The following is a 17,671-nucleotide window of genomic DNA, read 5'->3' as shown; positions in this document are numbered from 1 at the left end:
ACAAAATAAAGTATACGACCATGTTTGATCGTGGCTAAAAATGAAACAAACAAGATATTATGTTATTCGATAATGATGTATTTCATGAGTTTCATGGTTGTGTTATGGGCCCTTTTGCAGTGTTTCGGCGACTGTCTTCAGCCTAGCAATATTTTCATTACGTCAGTATTTATTTTAGGCCGACCCAATAATAAAGTGTATAGCTTTTATTGTATGAAATCTACTTGTATTCGTCAGGCGGTGACACGCCTAAATTCATTATTGCGTTTCATCTATTTGAATATGACTGTAAGAGCTGCGTAATATACCTAAAAACTAGGCAATATTACTAAGAGAGGCGTAATATTACTACACGGGTTGTTAGATATTAGAAACGACGTAATATTACTATACGTGTTGTTATATATTAGTAAAAACGACGTAATATTACTACCCGCGTTGTTATATATGAGTAAAAACGACGTAATATTACTACACGTGTTGTTATATATGAGTAAAAACGACGTCATATTACTACATGCGTTGTTATATATGAGTAAAAACGACGTAATATTACTACACGTGTTGTTATATATTAGTAAAAACGACGTCATATTACTACACGCGTTGTTATATATGAGTAAAAACGACGTCATATTACTACACGCGTTGTTATATATGAGTAAAAACGACGTCATATTACTACACGCGTTGTTATATATTAGTAAAAACGACGTAATATTTCTACACGCGTTGTTATATATTAGTATAAACGACGTAATATTACTACACACGTTGTTATATATTAGTAAAAACGACGTAATATTACTACACGCGTTGTTATATATGAGTAAAAACGACGTAATATTACTACACGCGTTGTTATATATTAGTATAAACGACGTCATATTAATACACGAGTTGTTATATATTAGTATAAACGACGTCATATTACTAAAAGAGGTGTGGTCTTATTTAGAACGTTGCTACGTCACAAAAAACGTCGTAATATTATAAACACGGCGTAGTGTTATAACTTCCGAGTGGTGTGATACTACTAAGAACGATATATTAGTCCTGAAAGAGTTAAATTATTACTTAATATTAAAAATCCCTACTCTCTTTCGACAAAGGTTTGTTTAACTCGCTGTCACATCAGGTATCTAGACTGGTCATCGTCAAGGTTAGTGTAGATATGTCAAGCACTAGTACTGTAGAGCTATTTGAATATACAATGTCAAGAGACTGCTTTGTAGGATATATTTCACTTGTATTTCCCACCACTAGCTTTTTATGTTGACACATTTTTTTTCATTTTTTCGTATTTATTGATACAAACACAAAACCATGAAATTCAATTAATCGCGTTGAGGAGATGTTTGCCGAAAACCATCTGTCAGTTTGTCTGGTAAAATCCATATAACTCCCTCCGACCAGGAAGCTCAACCGAGTGTATTTGTTCATCCGTCAGTAAAGATAAGGATGATAGATAACCTGGCCATAACACGACTCGTCTTAAGTAGGCTTTGGTTGAAAATACCAATTGCCCTTTCCGTCACTACACTTTTGTTCATGTGAATTAAATCTATAACTGTATCCACACCGTGTAACACTTGGTATTGAGTGGTCGAGGAAGTCAGTTCAATGTCTGTTTGTTTGCTTCTGCGTAGCCTTTGATTTCGACCATAAATCAGTGAAGGAAACATCTGCGGTGAAGGGCCATCTAAACATTATGCTTGGCGGTTGTATTTTATACAGGTAGTGAGTGAGTGAGTGAGTGAGTGAGTGAGTGAGTGAGTGATGGTATTTCCGTTGATGACGGTCTGGGATTATGGCGTCGATGAGTGAGTGAGTGGGTGGGTGGGTGGGTGGGTGGGTGAGTTAGTGAGTGAGTGATGGTATTTGCGTTGATGACGGTCTGGGATTATGGCGTCGATGAGTGAGTGAGTGGGTGGGTGGGTGGGTGAGTTAGTGAGTGAGTGATGGTATTTGCGTTGATGACGGTCTGGGATTATGGCGTCGATGAGTGAGTGAGTGGGTGGGTGGGTGGGTGGGTGGGTGAGTTAGTGAGTGAGTGATGGTATTTGCGTTGATGACGGTCTGGGATTATGGCGTCGATGGGTGGGTGGGTGGGTGGGTGGGTGGGTGAGTTAGTGAGTGAGTGATGGTATTTGCGTTGATGACGGTCTGGGATTATGGCGTCGACGGTATTGAGGATGATGTGACTGGTGGTGTGTTTTGGGGCTTGTTGTCCATTAATTGATGTCCTTAAAACAGCATAGACATTGATACAATAGATGATGGACTATTTTGTTTAAACCTTGACGTTCACCACATAAAATTCTATTTCAACAACACTTTTCCATTACGAATATTAAATCACACCTCCGTATTCAGGACTAAATAACATCAATCAAAGTTTTTTTAAATTAGAAGCGACAAAAAGATCATATGAAATCTCGTCTAAAAGCAGAATTTTTTTTTGCGATTCCGTACGACGTATTATGCGTATGTTATCGGTGTTTGGTGCATTTTTTTAAAAATGTGAAAAGTTCAAAAATACCCAAAACATCAGACGAGAATGTTTTTCAAGTCTGTTATTGCTTTATAATGATGGCACCCCTAAGTGCCCCCTTCGAAGCTTATTAACAATGACAGTTGAGTTAACGAAACACAGAACAGCTGTAGTTGGGAACGCTGAGAATTTAGCATTGACATGTTATTGTCTTAAGGAAAACTTATGGGGATTGCATTAGTGCGAGGACATGCCAACATAGTCTGCACAAACAGCATTAACCATAATCCCCCCCCCCCCCCCCCCCAAAAAAAAAAAGAAGAAAAAAAAAGAAGAAGAAGATATATATATATTGTGGATCCCATAAAGATACACACACACACACAACACACACACACACACACACACACACACACACACACACACACACACACACACACACACACACACACACACAACACACACACAGCGTCAGCGATACATTGCTTCTTATGTTATAAGTATTCATGTATATGTTCATCAGGAAACCATTTTAATATGATGAGACCCATGCAGTTCCGGCTTAGAATTGGTCTTCAGCAAACAGAATAGGGTGGTCGCTGACTCGGTTAAAACATGTCATTGTATCCCAACTGCGTAGATCGATGCGCAGGATGTCAATCACTAGATCGTCTTGTCCCCGCACGATTATTTGCAGACCGCGTCATTTAGCTGGAATATTGCGGAGTGCGGCGTTAAACAACAAACCAACCAACCAACTTGTGAGGGTAGGAGATGTCAGACCGTACTCTTACTCCCCAGGTGGCATACACGAGACTTACTGTAGAGGGCATTAATCACTGACATGTCATGTCTACATCAGCGACTATTGTCCACTGATTGGCAGCGTGTGTCGTGTCTGAACATACAGCTGGTTTCCGTTGATCATTAAATTAATACTTAGAACATCAACTGTCGCCAAAAGAATGCATTTGTATTTCTTTTTAGGCGGAGTCTACATAATGAGTAATCAGAAACAAGCTGCGCACTTTTATTTCTTTTTATGTTTTCTGTTTATTTGATAACCAAGAAACTCCGGAAATCAGATAAATACCCTCGCCGTGTGTGATTTGAAGAGGAAGACTGATAACATTTTTTAGGATTGTACCAAATCATCGCAATTAATCAATTTATTTCCCTAATCATTGCTACAATGTAAGACAATAGTCGACCCATTACTCGGTCCAATATGGCGGTTCATGATTAGGTACTCTAAATCTTTAAATTAACGCGAGCGTGAATTAAGTGAGACAAATGCGAGTGGTCTTTGTTCGCATTAATGAAACTTCGCATTTATGTCTCCAAAATGACTATCAACCATAAGACGACCTCACTGCACACGCATTAATTTCAATATTTACAGTATTTCAGGATGATTATTGGCTTCCTGATAAAGACACTCGTGATCACTAAGGTGATATTGTAATTAAAATTTCCGAATAACCACGTGATATTTAGATTTCAAATTATGCCTGAAATATCGATTATGCTGAAATATCGATGAGGACTGTGTTTTAGTAAAATGGTAAAACCCCTAATTACGGAGCCGTTTACTGTAATGTTGCTATGCCTAAAATGACTGTGAATGATATCAGAGAACAGAGAACGCGTTCGAATCCCACCCTCACTCTGATTGACTATATGGCCCTTGCAATTGGTTTGTGAGAACGTGATCAGAGCTTTATATATAAGGCCTGCCTCAACTGCTATTTTCCACCCGCACCATTACGACACGTCGTTATTTTGACTCGCTAACATCTGTAGCAGTATTTGGAAGCAATGGTAAACATGATGGTGTGAAAGTCATTAAAACGAAGTTTGTCGTGGAGTGAGTAACACTGTTAGGAACAATTCAGAAACTCCTTGAAAACATTTTGAATCCTACAATTATGTTGTTTGATTGTTTGTTTGTTTGTTTGTTTGTTTGTTTGTCACACGTCATTATTTCAGTTGTATGAGGACGGTCGGTAAATAAACGAGTCTGACATCATGAGCACCAATCCACGCAATTGGGATACGATGACATGCATGAACCAAGTCAGCGAGCCCGACCACCCGATCCCGTTAGTCGCCTCTTACGACAAGTATGGGTTGCTGAAGACCTGTTCTAAACCGGGTATTCACAGTTTTCCCAGGTGTAATCTAGCCTACACTATGAATCTCCTGCCCAAGACTGATACTCTTTGCTTGAGGCACTAACATTCCTGGAGCACTACTATCCACATCACGACTTGTGCATGAAGTATCCTAGTTTAACCATAAGCTCCTTAGCGTTTATCAATTATGCTGAGTCAGCTACAAAAGATTTTTAGGCCGCGATATTAACACTGCTAAAGGAACATATACGGTGAGGTGAAAAGGGTTTTAACGCAGTGTCCAAGATTATTGCACTTATATAGCGACGTGCATGTACGTGTGTGTGTTTGTGTGGCTGCTTGTGCTAGTCCGGACTGATGCCGATTTATAGAGCTAGCTCTCTGAGATGCCATGCCGCAGTTTAACATGAATACCCAACTCGGACACAGTATACTGACTCCGAGCCGACCAGTCCTTGTTTAAGCCCCTTAATGCCGAGCGCCAGACAGGGTAACAACAAGTACCATCTTTTAACGTCTGGGATCAAACCCCGGATCTACCGCTAGAACACGGAGGCGGTATATACGGATACGAGTTTGTTAGAACACTATGAAAAGTTATACCACAACGTATCAGCTGAATAGGTAAAAGTAATGTTCGCCATGAACCTATTTCTACGATGCTGTAATTTATAGTTAAGTTCAAATATTTCACCACCAATACAAAAGACTATTATGGAACGGATTTATGTCTGCTTCGCACACTCAGTTTCATCCCCTGTTCATCCATTGCCGACATTTCGTTAGAGTAACAGGTTAGAGTAAAGGTAAGGTGAGGTGAAATAGGGTTTAACGTCGCGTCCAAGATTATTGCACTTATATAGCAACGTGCATTGTCCTAGTCCGAATGGTGCCATGTGATACCATGCCGCAGTTTAACATGAATCAGACACAGTTTACTGACTCCGAGCCGACCAGTCCTTGTTTTAGCCCCTTAATGCCGAGGGCCAGACAGGGTAACAAAAAGTACCATCTTTTAACGTCTTTTGGTATGACGCGGCCATGGATCGAACCCCGGACCTTGCGCTCTCCGGTCCGATTAGAGTCAAGAGTTAAAAATACTTTAACTTTGTAAATATGGCATCACCATATCGGCTAAGTCAGTGGGTCCCCCGATAAATAAGGTAGGAAACCCGAAGTGAAGTTGCACACGTTTCCTTATTTGCTGAAACGTAGTGCTGAAAGAGTGAGTTGGGTTTAACTCCGCTTTAATTTGGACAATATTCCAGTTACATCACGTGAGAGGAAAGCCCAAAGTGATGCAGGTCTCAGATGTTTAACATTTTTTTAAACCCACGAGCACGGGTACGGTGCTGATAAACCTAGAAACATATAGTCGGGGCGAACCGGGATTCGAACCCACAATAACATATTTGTGACTTTGCAAGGGACGCAACTCTGCACAGCGAATTACGGTGCATTAGACGACTGGGCCTCTCGTTCCCCGTCACAGGGTCGAATCTGGGTTCGAACCCCGATCACAGTATTCTTAAAAGGACGCAACCCTGCAAAACGAATGACGGCGCCTAGGACGACAACCCGTGCTCCCGATTGCTAAGACGGTATGAGGCGCATATTACACAAGACATTAAAGGTATTATGTTATTACGCAGTTTACCGTATATGCTCTATGTATGTTATTTTCTTTAATTATAAGATTAATGATAACTCCTTTACCTTAGTTACCCAAATAAACGCGACATAGCACACGAAGAAGTGTCATGCAGATTATTCCGTACATTCTCAATTTAATGTTATGATTACTGTATTTATCCGAGTGTAAATTAATGTTATTTGTCATTACCGTTACTACTCTAGTAAATGTTCTTTGTACATATATAATGACGCATTTACCGTACATACTCCAATATGACACACATTGCTTTTATTCCCAGACTTAGATTGAAACTTATTAGGATATCAGTATCATTATTATCAGTGTATGTCATTATAATGTATGAATTAATGTATTTTGAATGACATGTCTCGTCCCTTGTTTGAATAAACTCCAAGGAACTCAAAGCACTCTCCTCCCTTGTTACAAGGCTAGCTCTCAATAGCCACATCGAGGTCTGCTAGTAACTCGATCAATAGATCACGGCTCTCTTAGGTCTACCAGTGTTCATTAGAAAGGCGAAGCGCATAATTTCCCCTCTATTACGTCATTATCTTCTTGTTGACAAATCTTATAAGGGACCGATCATCTATTTCTCTGAGGAGGGTCTTGTATTATTAGTTGTTTTCTCCATCGCGTCAAGACATACATTTTGTTGCCCTGAAAGGTGAGCCGAAAATTTGTTTTCGATTTCAAACATATTTGTTAAAGGACATCCAGAATAAGCAGAGAATGATTATATTTTCTTCAGGCAGATTTGTATTTTCCGTATTTGCTGGAACATTGCGCTCCATTAAGTTGCGCTCCACAGCTGGTCTATATGGGCGACGTTTTGAACTGGGTCGTATAATGTGTGGGATATTCATGTTAAACTGCGACATGGTATCTCAGTGGGCGATCACTATGAAATCGGCATCAGTCCAGACTAGTACAGGCAGCCACGCACACAAACGTGCATGCACGTCGCTATACAACTGCAATTATCTTGAACGCCACGTTAAACCCCCTCACTGTAATTATAAATAGAGTGTTTCAAGTCTTGAGGTTAATTTGGTAGGTGTATCCTTGGGCAAAGAACTGCAAGTGTAGTTCCATCGACGAGCAAGATGCCGGAAACGGCGATAAAATACTGTACCATTAGTGGATGAAAGCGTAGATGGACTCCCAACATTCTTCGAGGACACACGATTGGAAGTGAAAAACTGAACTGATTAGCATTTTTAAACAATAAAAATACACAATATAATTTTAAGGTAAAATGTCAGTAGGACGTCGGTCATTATATTTCATAGAGTAAAAGCAATAGTCAGACATGTCGACTTTCGAATGCGAGTTTATATTGAATAAGATGAGAATGGATTTATGAGACCCATTATGTTATTATTATGACTCGGTTATATAATTTATCATTTCCGTTTATCTCAAGACATGTGTTAAACTTGAAGGTAGCGGACGTGTTCGTCTGAATCCATTATCCCAAAGGCAAGGGAGTTAACGGAGCCTCGTTTCCACCTTTGCCGAACTAGGCTGGAATTAATGAGTTACATTTGGGCTTGATTAACGAGTCTATGCAAAGTAGAATCAAAATCACGTACACAAATCGACATCCGGCTGAAAAACAACATAGCGAGTACCGTGCAGATTTCGTAGATGGCACGATTTGCAGAGCACCTTTCGTCACCACTCGCCCCTTTCCGTAACCTGCAAGAAGACTCGTCCCCCTATCGATGAATGTTATGTGCGAAAATACGACAAACCAATCAGAATGCGCGCATGATTTCAAGTTCTTCGTCAACGAATCTCTCAGAAATAATTTTTGATTTTACATGTCTTGCATCTAAAAATATACCCAAGGCACAGTTAAATGTGTTCAATCATACTGCATAATTCCGCATGTCCAGATGTGCTTTAAATTGCATCTGAAATATATGTAATATATGGGGAAATATATGTGAACCATAACGCGAGGAGTTGATAACTATTTTAGGTATGACCGTTTGCGCTAAGACGGAACCCGTTCGCAAAAATGGCCACGAGAGGGGTACGAGTCGCTATTCGGCTTGTCCCGGAATAACACGAGTCGGTCACGATTTGCTGGGCACGTGTAACACCAACCGGGAGTCGACAGATAATTTCCAAATACTTATGTGTTTTTAATCCATGTGTTCAAGTGATTTCATGCACTTTGCGAGGTGAGACCCGTTTTTATTGTAATAAAGATCTTGATTATCGATCAGATCGTCTTGATTTGGGCGCTGCCATTTTGTTTGAAGCAAATACAAGTGATATAAGAGGCAGAATCTGATTGGTCAATAAGAGGGGAATAGAAGGGACATAACTCGTAATAGTCCCTGGTGGCACTACGTTCGAGCCACGAAATCGAACGTGGAAGGGTGGAAGCTGGACTTTTACAGACAGTGAACCTCCTTCCTGGAAGATAATCTGCATCTGGTATCGTCAGGTTTTAGGACAATGTTGTCTTTGTTTCGTACAGGTCTTTTATGAATAACGCAATTATTCATCATAAGCATGACAATACTAGAGCAATTAGGAAACATCAGAGAACATTTCATATTTTATAATGTATCAGGAACCAGCGACACATATCATCATGGTTGAAATACATTCGCACGGTCAATCATAGCATTACAGCTACTCACCATGAACGTAACTTCTCGAAAATAAAAGCGACAAAACCCTTTCCACAATCATAATAAATTAAAAGCGACAAAACCCTTTCCACAATCATAATAAAATAAAACTGACAAAACCTTTCCACAATCATAATAAAATAAAAGCGACAAAGCCCTTTCCACAATCATAATAAAATAAAAGCAACAAAGCCCTTTCCACAATCATAATAACATAAAAGCGACGAAGCCCTTTCCACAATCATAATAAAATAAAAGTGACGAAGCCCTTTCCACAATCATAATAAAATAAAAGTGACGAAGCCCTTTCCACAATCATAATAAAATAAAAGTGACATAGCCCTTTCTACAATCATAATACAATAAAAGCGACAAAGCCCTTTCCACAATCATAATAAAATAAAGCGACAAAGCCATTTCCACAATCATAATAAAATAAAAGCGATAAAACCCTGAAAAAGTTAGTGTCGATAATACGAGTCCGACTGTCTTATGAGCATGCGTTTATAAATTGCTATCAAATAGTGATGATACCAGGTGTTCGCGAAAAGGTGAGCGTTTCTTGCTGCACCGGTGGCACCCGTCACAAACACATGCAAAGGCAAATCAAGTTTTCACCTAAAAACCCAAGGGAGAACATATGGTACGAGTCCGAATAGAGAATGGCATCAGACATCACTATATTTGTCACTGCAGCGTCAAATTTGTGAAATATGCTCCACATGTCCATAATAAAACCTTTTTAGGCTTTACCGAGGCCTTAAGTATTGTAACCCTGATCAAACATCTTTTGAGGTACAATAAATGACAATATTAAAGTAATATCACGGCGGGAAACACCAAAAATGGGCTCCACATTGTATCCATGTCGGGAATCGAACCCGCAAGGAGCGAACGCTTGAACCACTGGGCTACCCGACCGCCTCCCCTGCTCAATAAGAGGAGCTTATTTCGTATTGTCCTAAACATCATCTTAGACCATTCGAAATAAGGTAGTATAACCGTGCTATCTTTCAGCTGATTCATACTTAGATCTATGGATAAAGATTCTGAATGCCAACAACTCTCCATAAGACAGTATGACAAGAGGGATAACTTAAGGGGCTTAAGACATTGTACCCATGTTGGGAATCGAATTCGGGCATGCGGCGTGACGAGCGGAAGCTTATACCACTTGACCACCCCACTGCACAGTCATTGTATAAAGAAACATTATGATAGTATTGCTATGAAGATCTGCATGTCTAGTTGTGTGCATGCGGTTAAACGACGCAAGGTCGTTAGCCCACACGGTGAATCGGTCTTCCACAGACATGACGTTCAGATTTTGTGTGACGTGATTACGTCACTTGTAGCAGTTGATCGGTATCATGTGTTGACGGATATAGCGAACTTACTTTTCCCCGGACTATTTGCTGTAGTTATTCTGTATATATGCTTATAACGAACTACGGTTATAACGAACTACAATTAGTGGTCCCTTTGAGTTCGTTCTATCCGTAGTTTACTGCAGAAACATATTATGGACTAAGTTGATGATCATGCCAATAGATGATGACGCCCAAAGTTAAGTTAGAATTTTATGTAAATTTTAAACTCGATCATTAAATTATTGGGAAAAGAAGTCTGAAATCCTTATACAAATGTCATGATTCAATCTGCAACCTATTTTAGGGCTTAATGCGCTACCTTAATATGCTAGCCTTTTGGTTTCTGGGGAAATGACGCCATAACGTTTTCACAATTGAATATGTTTCTCAATTGAAAAAGAGATAATTGATTTGTGTCTTTTCAATTCAGTGCAATGACAAGATCGGTATCCTGTGGGAAAAAGTACACGCGCTAATTGTTTCAAACACAACCGAGAAACATATCATGGACTAGGTTGGGAAAATATCACCCAATTAAGTGCTTAAGTTATAGTTCCACCGACTCAACATGTCACATGTGGCATATGGACAAGCGTTTCTTTTATCCTACGGTTTTGTAAAAAAATTCAACATATGACGACTTAAATATCAGTTGCAAGTATTTCAAGAATATTCCCAAGGACTGATCAGCTCCAAACTAAATATGAAGCCCTATGGAGTAAATCAATGTGATGATAACGCAAATATTGCATAGTCAGTTATTGAATTAAGCCACGGTACAGTACCGCTGTTATCATTAGAAAGCCATCACTTCACATACATAAGTATTCAAATAATTTAACCTCTGCATACGACTTCAACATAACTTTAGAAAGGGCATTTTAGTGAAGTGGCATTACCATATGATAAAGCAGTGTCGGATACATATTTTCAAAAAAAGAAGGGGATACTAGGAAATGGCTTACAATTTCCAAAATTAGAAAATATATTAGTTTCTTGTGAAGGTTTTATGACAATAATGAACGAATTGGTGACATATTACAACAGGTAGTGAAGTATGACAGTAGATATTACACGATCAACGATCTTGAAGGGCGATAGGGGTAAGTTGGGAAATTGCAACGTTGACGTTTTTGGATGAGTAGCGCGTGACGAATAGTCAAACATTCATTCAATCTACGAGGCATGCTAAATATGAGTCTCCCAATGGCGATTTAAGGGTGTCTGTTCCACTCCTCTTGCTGCACCTTGTCAAGTTCAACCAACGTGGTCGGTGGCCTATGACGTTGACACACACCTCTCCCTTTCATATCCCAAACGTACTCAATAGGGGTAGGGGTTGGAAGTGGGAGATGGGTCTGGGCTCATTGCTGGCCATGAACTTCTATGGATGTCGTGCTGCTTGAGGGGAACATTTATGATTCGTGCAGGGTGAGCACGGGCGTTGCCGTCCTGTCAGAAAAAACGTCGACCCAACTTTTCAAATCAATCATTGAATTATGGGAAAAGAAGTCTGAATTCCTTATACAAATGTCATGATTCAATCTACAAACTATTGTAGGGCTTAATGCATTACCTTAATATGCTAGCCTTATTGTTTCTGATGAAATGACGCTATAACGTTTTCACTATTGTATATTTTTTCTCAACGTAAAAAAAAGGATACGTGATTTGGGTCTTTACAATTCAGTGCAATGAAAAGTATAACGTCACACGACCTTCAAAATGTTGCAGATACCTGGCCCTTGAAATTTCAAAATTTGATTTTTTTTTCATTTAAATCAACACGTTGTCAAAAAATAAATTTAAAACCCTCATGGAAGGATGCAATATGAATGTTTCAAAGACTAGAAGAATCTTTACGAATTGATTTTGTTTGCATTTCATAAGTAACGCTATAGATTTCCCATTAAAGTTAAAGCTGTGTGGTCTTTGCCCAACAAATCTCAATACCAAATGGGTTTCTGCACATACTAGCAAGGCTTCACAGAGCTGACCTTTGTAGTGTTTCAGAAGAAGAACAATCTTTTTGCTCTTCTGATAGGTTGAGGTTGGGCGAGGGTAGGGTTGAAGGTGGGAGGCTGATGAGATGTCTTTCCCTGGGGGCCCGAACACTTTGTTCTAAAACTGATGATAGATTTATAATATTTACCTCTGTTAACTTCTACAATTTCCAGTACTAGCCCAAGACATAGCATCACCAACGTGGTGAGCCTATATGTCCTCCATCTCCCATTCCCGATCCTCCATCCTGCAAAATTTTTTTTTTTTTTTTTAACATATATTTGTTTCTAAGATTTATTGAACACTAAGCAAAATGTACTGTACATGTAAACTTAAGTCACGACATTGAAGGCGTTTCCTTTCGCACTGACTAAAATAAATAACCCAGTTGTATGGTGTAGGGGAAATGTAGGTTAATACATGGAAAATACAACTTAATCTTTTTATCCGCGCGATCGGTTTCATAGTATTGGATCTTTTAAAAATGATAATAAATGAGAAACCATTTACTCTGGCAAAAGGATCATGCGACTATTTCCTTTGGCTACTGTTTCAATAAGCTGATATCGAATGATATGTACTGTCGTATACATGACTAAATTTAACACAGAGCATCGTGATAGTCACATACATGTTATTATTGCTGGTAGAATATCTTATACAAATGGGTTAGGGCTAGGTGTTCTTGAAAATACATTGTTCCAATAAACACTGGAAGAGAAATTCAAAACTTATAATCACTGGAAATGACAGACGTCTTGGACAAAACACTGTTATTGCGACAGTCTCACGATTACGTGTCCGTCCAACAACGCAGATTTCCTTGCAATATTTGGTGTGATGACAATGTCATATGCTATATAGCAATGTTCAAGGTGTACCGTATTCGACGTAATAAGCGCCCAGACCGCTCTCAAAACTAGAAAAAAATAGGGCTCTAATTAGAATATTATTTTGGTGAAAAAAAAGAGTTGAAAGATAAATTTGCTGGTTTATGCTGACAGTCTGAAATGTTTATATACGACAGATATGTTCTTCCAGAATTTAATTGCCCATAATTAAGGGTGCATATAACACACGAGTGCGTATTTTACACAAATAAATAAGTCCTGTGTACATTGGCCAATCGGAAGGGGTGCTAATTGGGATTGTTCACTGGCCAATATATTAGCAAATGATTTTAGTTTTTAAGAGCGAGGCGCTTATAACGTCGAATACGGTATTGATGGTGATGGCGTTACTTATGTCGAACGAATATTCATGTCAGTGTTTCCATCATACGATCAAGAAAATATTTGATACACAGCAGAACAAAGGCTCACGAATTAATATATATTAGAAACGTCAACACCAAATAATGACTAGTCTCGATTACAGGCCTACCAAGGAATACCAGCAGAAAGCAACCAAACCTAGGAATTACCACCTTAATAAGAAAAAGCCACACAACTAGAAGCCAGACGTAATCCCCATTAACGTTACATCGTTATGATTAAAACCTGGAATCTTCAAGGGAAGCAAATACAGGAAATCACGCAGACCGCAACAAACCTAGTATAAATGCGTCTCCAGTGAAAACGTGACAGGTTTTAATCATTACGGCGTGAAGTGCAGGTGTACAAGGTAAAACAGCGCTGATAATTAATTGAATGGTTCACTGAAAATCAGTGATGACACCAGGTGGTCGCGTGAACCAGAGATGCCCTATGCCCTAGATGACCTATTCTACCCCGGATCTTCACGGGTCGCACGTTCAGGTACAGCACATAGTAATCAGAACTGTGCTCTACTTTGGATCGATTCATTTTAAACGGACGAGAGTCAGACATTGGCAACTGCTGTTGGCACCAGCGCTGTTGACCACATCGTCGTTTCCAGTGGCTGCACGTAAACTTCATGTACGTTTATAACAAACGCGCTTATAACGATATAACGTACTGTTTTATTCGTATATATCCTGTATCTATACTTACAATGAATGAAATACGTTTATAACGAACTAAAATTAGTGGTCCCTTTGAGTTCGTTATAGCCGTAGTTTACAGTATGTAATACATTCACAATGCCAAAGTATTCTGGCAGTCGCGTAAAATATTCGCATTCCAATCCAGTGTTACCCAAAAATTGTGACTTCAAAAAAATGAGGTATTTTATCTGAACACGAAAAGTGGTAATACAAGGATCAAAAAGTGAAAATGTTCCATACTACAAATATCTTGCAGATCTTTTTTCGAGGAATCTGACATGGGCGAAACATTCTTCAAGCCAGTAAAATATTCTAAGGAATTACGAATGCCTGAAAGTAGATATGTGCGAAAGTCATATAACATGATGTTTCATGCAGCCGAACAGTGTAAACGTAACTGGGCTTCAAGAGTAAAATATATTCTCCTTTCTGTCAGATTTAACTTCACATAGGTGAACATTTTGTACATAATACTTTATCTCACAAATGTGCATTTCGTGTAAGGCAATATACTGCCCTGACAATAAAGTAGGGGCACTAAAACCAATAGTTATGTTCTTTTGCTGTGAATTATGTCTTAAGTTAAAACGTTCAAAGAATATAGTAGCCTTGGCACGTTTTTGATGTAGTTCATAGAGAAACAGAAACAGGAAGATATATTTTGTGGGTTATGTAACTGTGACAATATTGAACATGAATTTTACTTTGTTATAACTTGCAAAGCTTATAATTCCATAAGGGCAACATATTCTATTTTTTGTTAAAAATTATGTTTCCCCAACGTCTTCCTCAGAGCCATACAATTAGAAATCTTGCACTTTGCGTTTGTCACGCAATGTTCTTGAGACAGTGAGTGAGTGAGTCAGTTGGGTTTAACGCCGCATTTAACAGTATTCCAGTTACATCACGGCGTGTCAGCTTAATGTGGGAGGAAAGCCCGAAGTGATGCAGGTTACCACGTGGGCGAAACCCACGAGCACGGGTATGGTGCTGACAAACCTAGAAACATAATCGGGGCGAACCGGTGTTCGAACCAACAATCATAGGTTTCTGGCGTGCCCAAGGGACGCAACTCTGCACAGCGAATCGCGGCGCCTTAGACGACTGGGCCACCCGTGCCCCCTTTTGAGACAATGTCAATTTGAATTAACATAGAATGTATTACACCCTCCCTCCAATATGGGCCCGTGAAGATCCGGGGTAGAATAGGTCTTCGAACGGGATCGGGTGGTCAGGCTCGCTGACTTGGTTGATGCATGTCATCGATCCCAATTGCGTGGATCGATGCTCATGTTGTCAGTCACTGGATTGTCTGGTCCAGACTCGGCTACTTACAGACTGCCGTCAGAAAGCTGGAATATTGCTGAGTGCGGCGTTAAACAACAACGAAACAAACAAATCCAATATGACATGTTTTCAACCCATATGTGCAGAGGGCCTCTGGCCTCCTCACATTTCATGAACAAACTTCTCGAGTAACGACAGGATCCTACTACTTCATGTCCAGGTCGCCGCGATCACGCACCTGTCATTTTTCACAAATCAACAATATCTGCAACCATCCACTCAAGGAAGAGCAAAGGATCGTTTGGTCATTACTACATTTCAAAGCAAGAGCGTAACTTTTAACTGACCCTCCCAATATCCCATCCTCAGATGTTTGTTATACAATCTCCTCCACCAAGCTCACAAATTCGTCTTTAAAGCCACAACACTGGGTCTAGTCACCTGATGTTTCCATAATAAGAAACTACAAAGATCTTCAGGGCCATTTACATCAACGCAGAGCCGTAATTATTGTGGTATTAGCCCCAAGAGACGAGTCATCTGATCCAATTAATTCCTTGTTATGATTGCAGGATGAGACGGCTGTCCATGCCTGCTCATGGCGACGTGTCTATTACAACCTATGTGGTTAGCAGCTCGAGGGGTCGGGTACTTTTCCCGACCCTTGAGCGACTCGTCTAGGTCAGGGGGGGCCAGGGGCAATAATATGTAGTGGACATTAACCATACATTATATAATCAATAAGTGGAACTTGTCCGATGGCATCAAGGGCACTGTACTAGGGAATCTTATATTTAGTGTAACTGATTCTGTGTCTCCGATGTTTGATACTAATGTTGGTGGGTTTGACATCTTTAGTGTTGAGCTTCATTTTATTACTTCAACAGAGTCTCTCATGATCGGAAACGTCTTTGTGCCGTCGGGAGTTCTGATGCGCGGCGCCAGGCAACAAACAAACACTTGCCTTTTTATGAAAATTGTAAGTGGCGCGTGCTACCATAGCGAAGGACGTGCGTACCATTTTCGGGAACACCCAGTGTCAACCTTGATTTTCATTGATCATTTCATATACAGGTAATCAACTCAGGATAAGTTTAGTTGTGACCTGACAATTAATCCCAGGTCACTATGTATGAGGTCCGCCCACTAGCGCGAACCATTGTGAAGAAAGGGGTAGCGGGTGGGCCAGGACAAGTAGTACGATAGATATGTGCATGTCCTGCCTCGGCTGACAACGAGTTCTAGTGGCGAGTTCAATCGCACATAATAGTACGTTCTGATAAGAGGTTCCCGATGACTGTGAAAACGGTAACATAAAATTTGCATAGATAACAACAATTGAGAAGTCGTGTGACAATTAAGGGAATTCATTTGCTCTATGGTGTCATGTCATTCATCAAATGATTGTGAAGATTGAGACATTAACGTCGTGAGAGTTGTCGCAATGACATACTCCTTAATTAATCCCATGTGATTGTTTATTGGGTCCAGCATACACTAAAAGTAATATTGCCAGTTGGATCTATATTGAGATAACTGAATAATCATAGCGTAGTATCGACTTGACACACCGATCTCTTAATAGTCTTAGGTCCGCGTTTGTCCACGTTTTTCCACGTGTGTCATTTTCATCACCATGACCTGCACGTGCACAACATGTGCACACCTCCTCCACGTGTAACATGCCAAATATGTTTGCAAAAATTCTGTGAACCTCCTACTTGTCTCAAACACGTTTTGGGAGTTGGTTCAACTTATCCTGGATTACCAGTATTTTTCATTGTTATTTTGTCTTTTACGGCTATTGGAATCTGTTTCGTCAAATAATCGGGACTGAATGTTCTCTGGCACTGACATTTTTATTGATGATACAACAAATAGGATTGCTAAAACTGAACTCTTTTCAGGTCATCACATCCTTGAAAATAAAATTTACTCTGAAACATTGGAACATCTATATACATGTACAGTAAACTACGGTTATAACGAACTCAAAGGGACTACTAATTTTAGTTCGTTATAACCGAAATTCGTTATAAGCATATATACAGCATAACTACTAAGGGTGCAACGATACACCGATATTCCGATGCATCGCGATACTTGACCC

Source organism: Haliotis cracherodii, unplaced genomic scaffold, assembly GCF_022045235.1.
Source record: "Haliotis cracherodii isolate W230 unplaced genomic scaffold, xgHalCrac1.p SCAF_7, whole genome shotgun sequence".
Taxonomy (NCBI): domain Eukaryota; kingdom Metazoa; phylum Mollusca; class Gastropoda; order Lepetellida; family Haliotidae; genus Haliotis; species Haliotis cracherodii.
Note: the sequence above shows the minus strand (reverse complement) of the source record.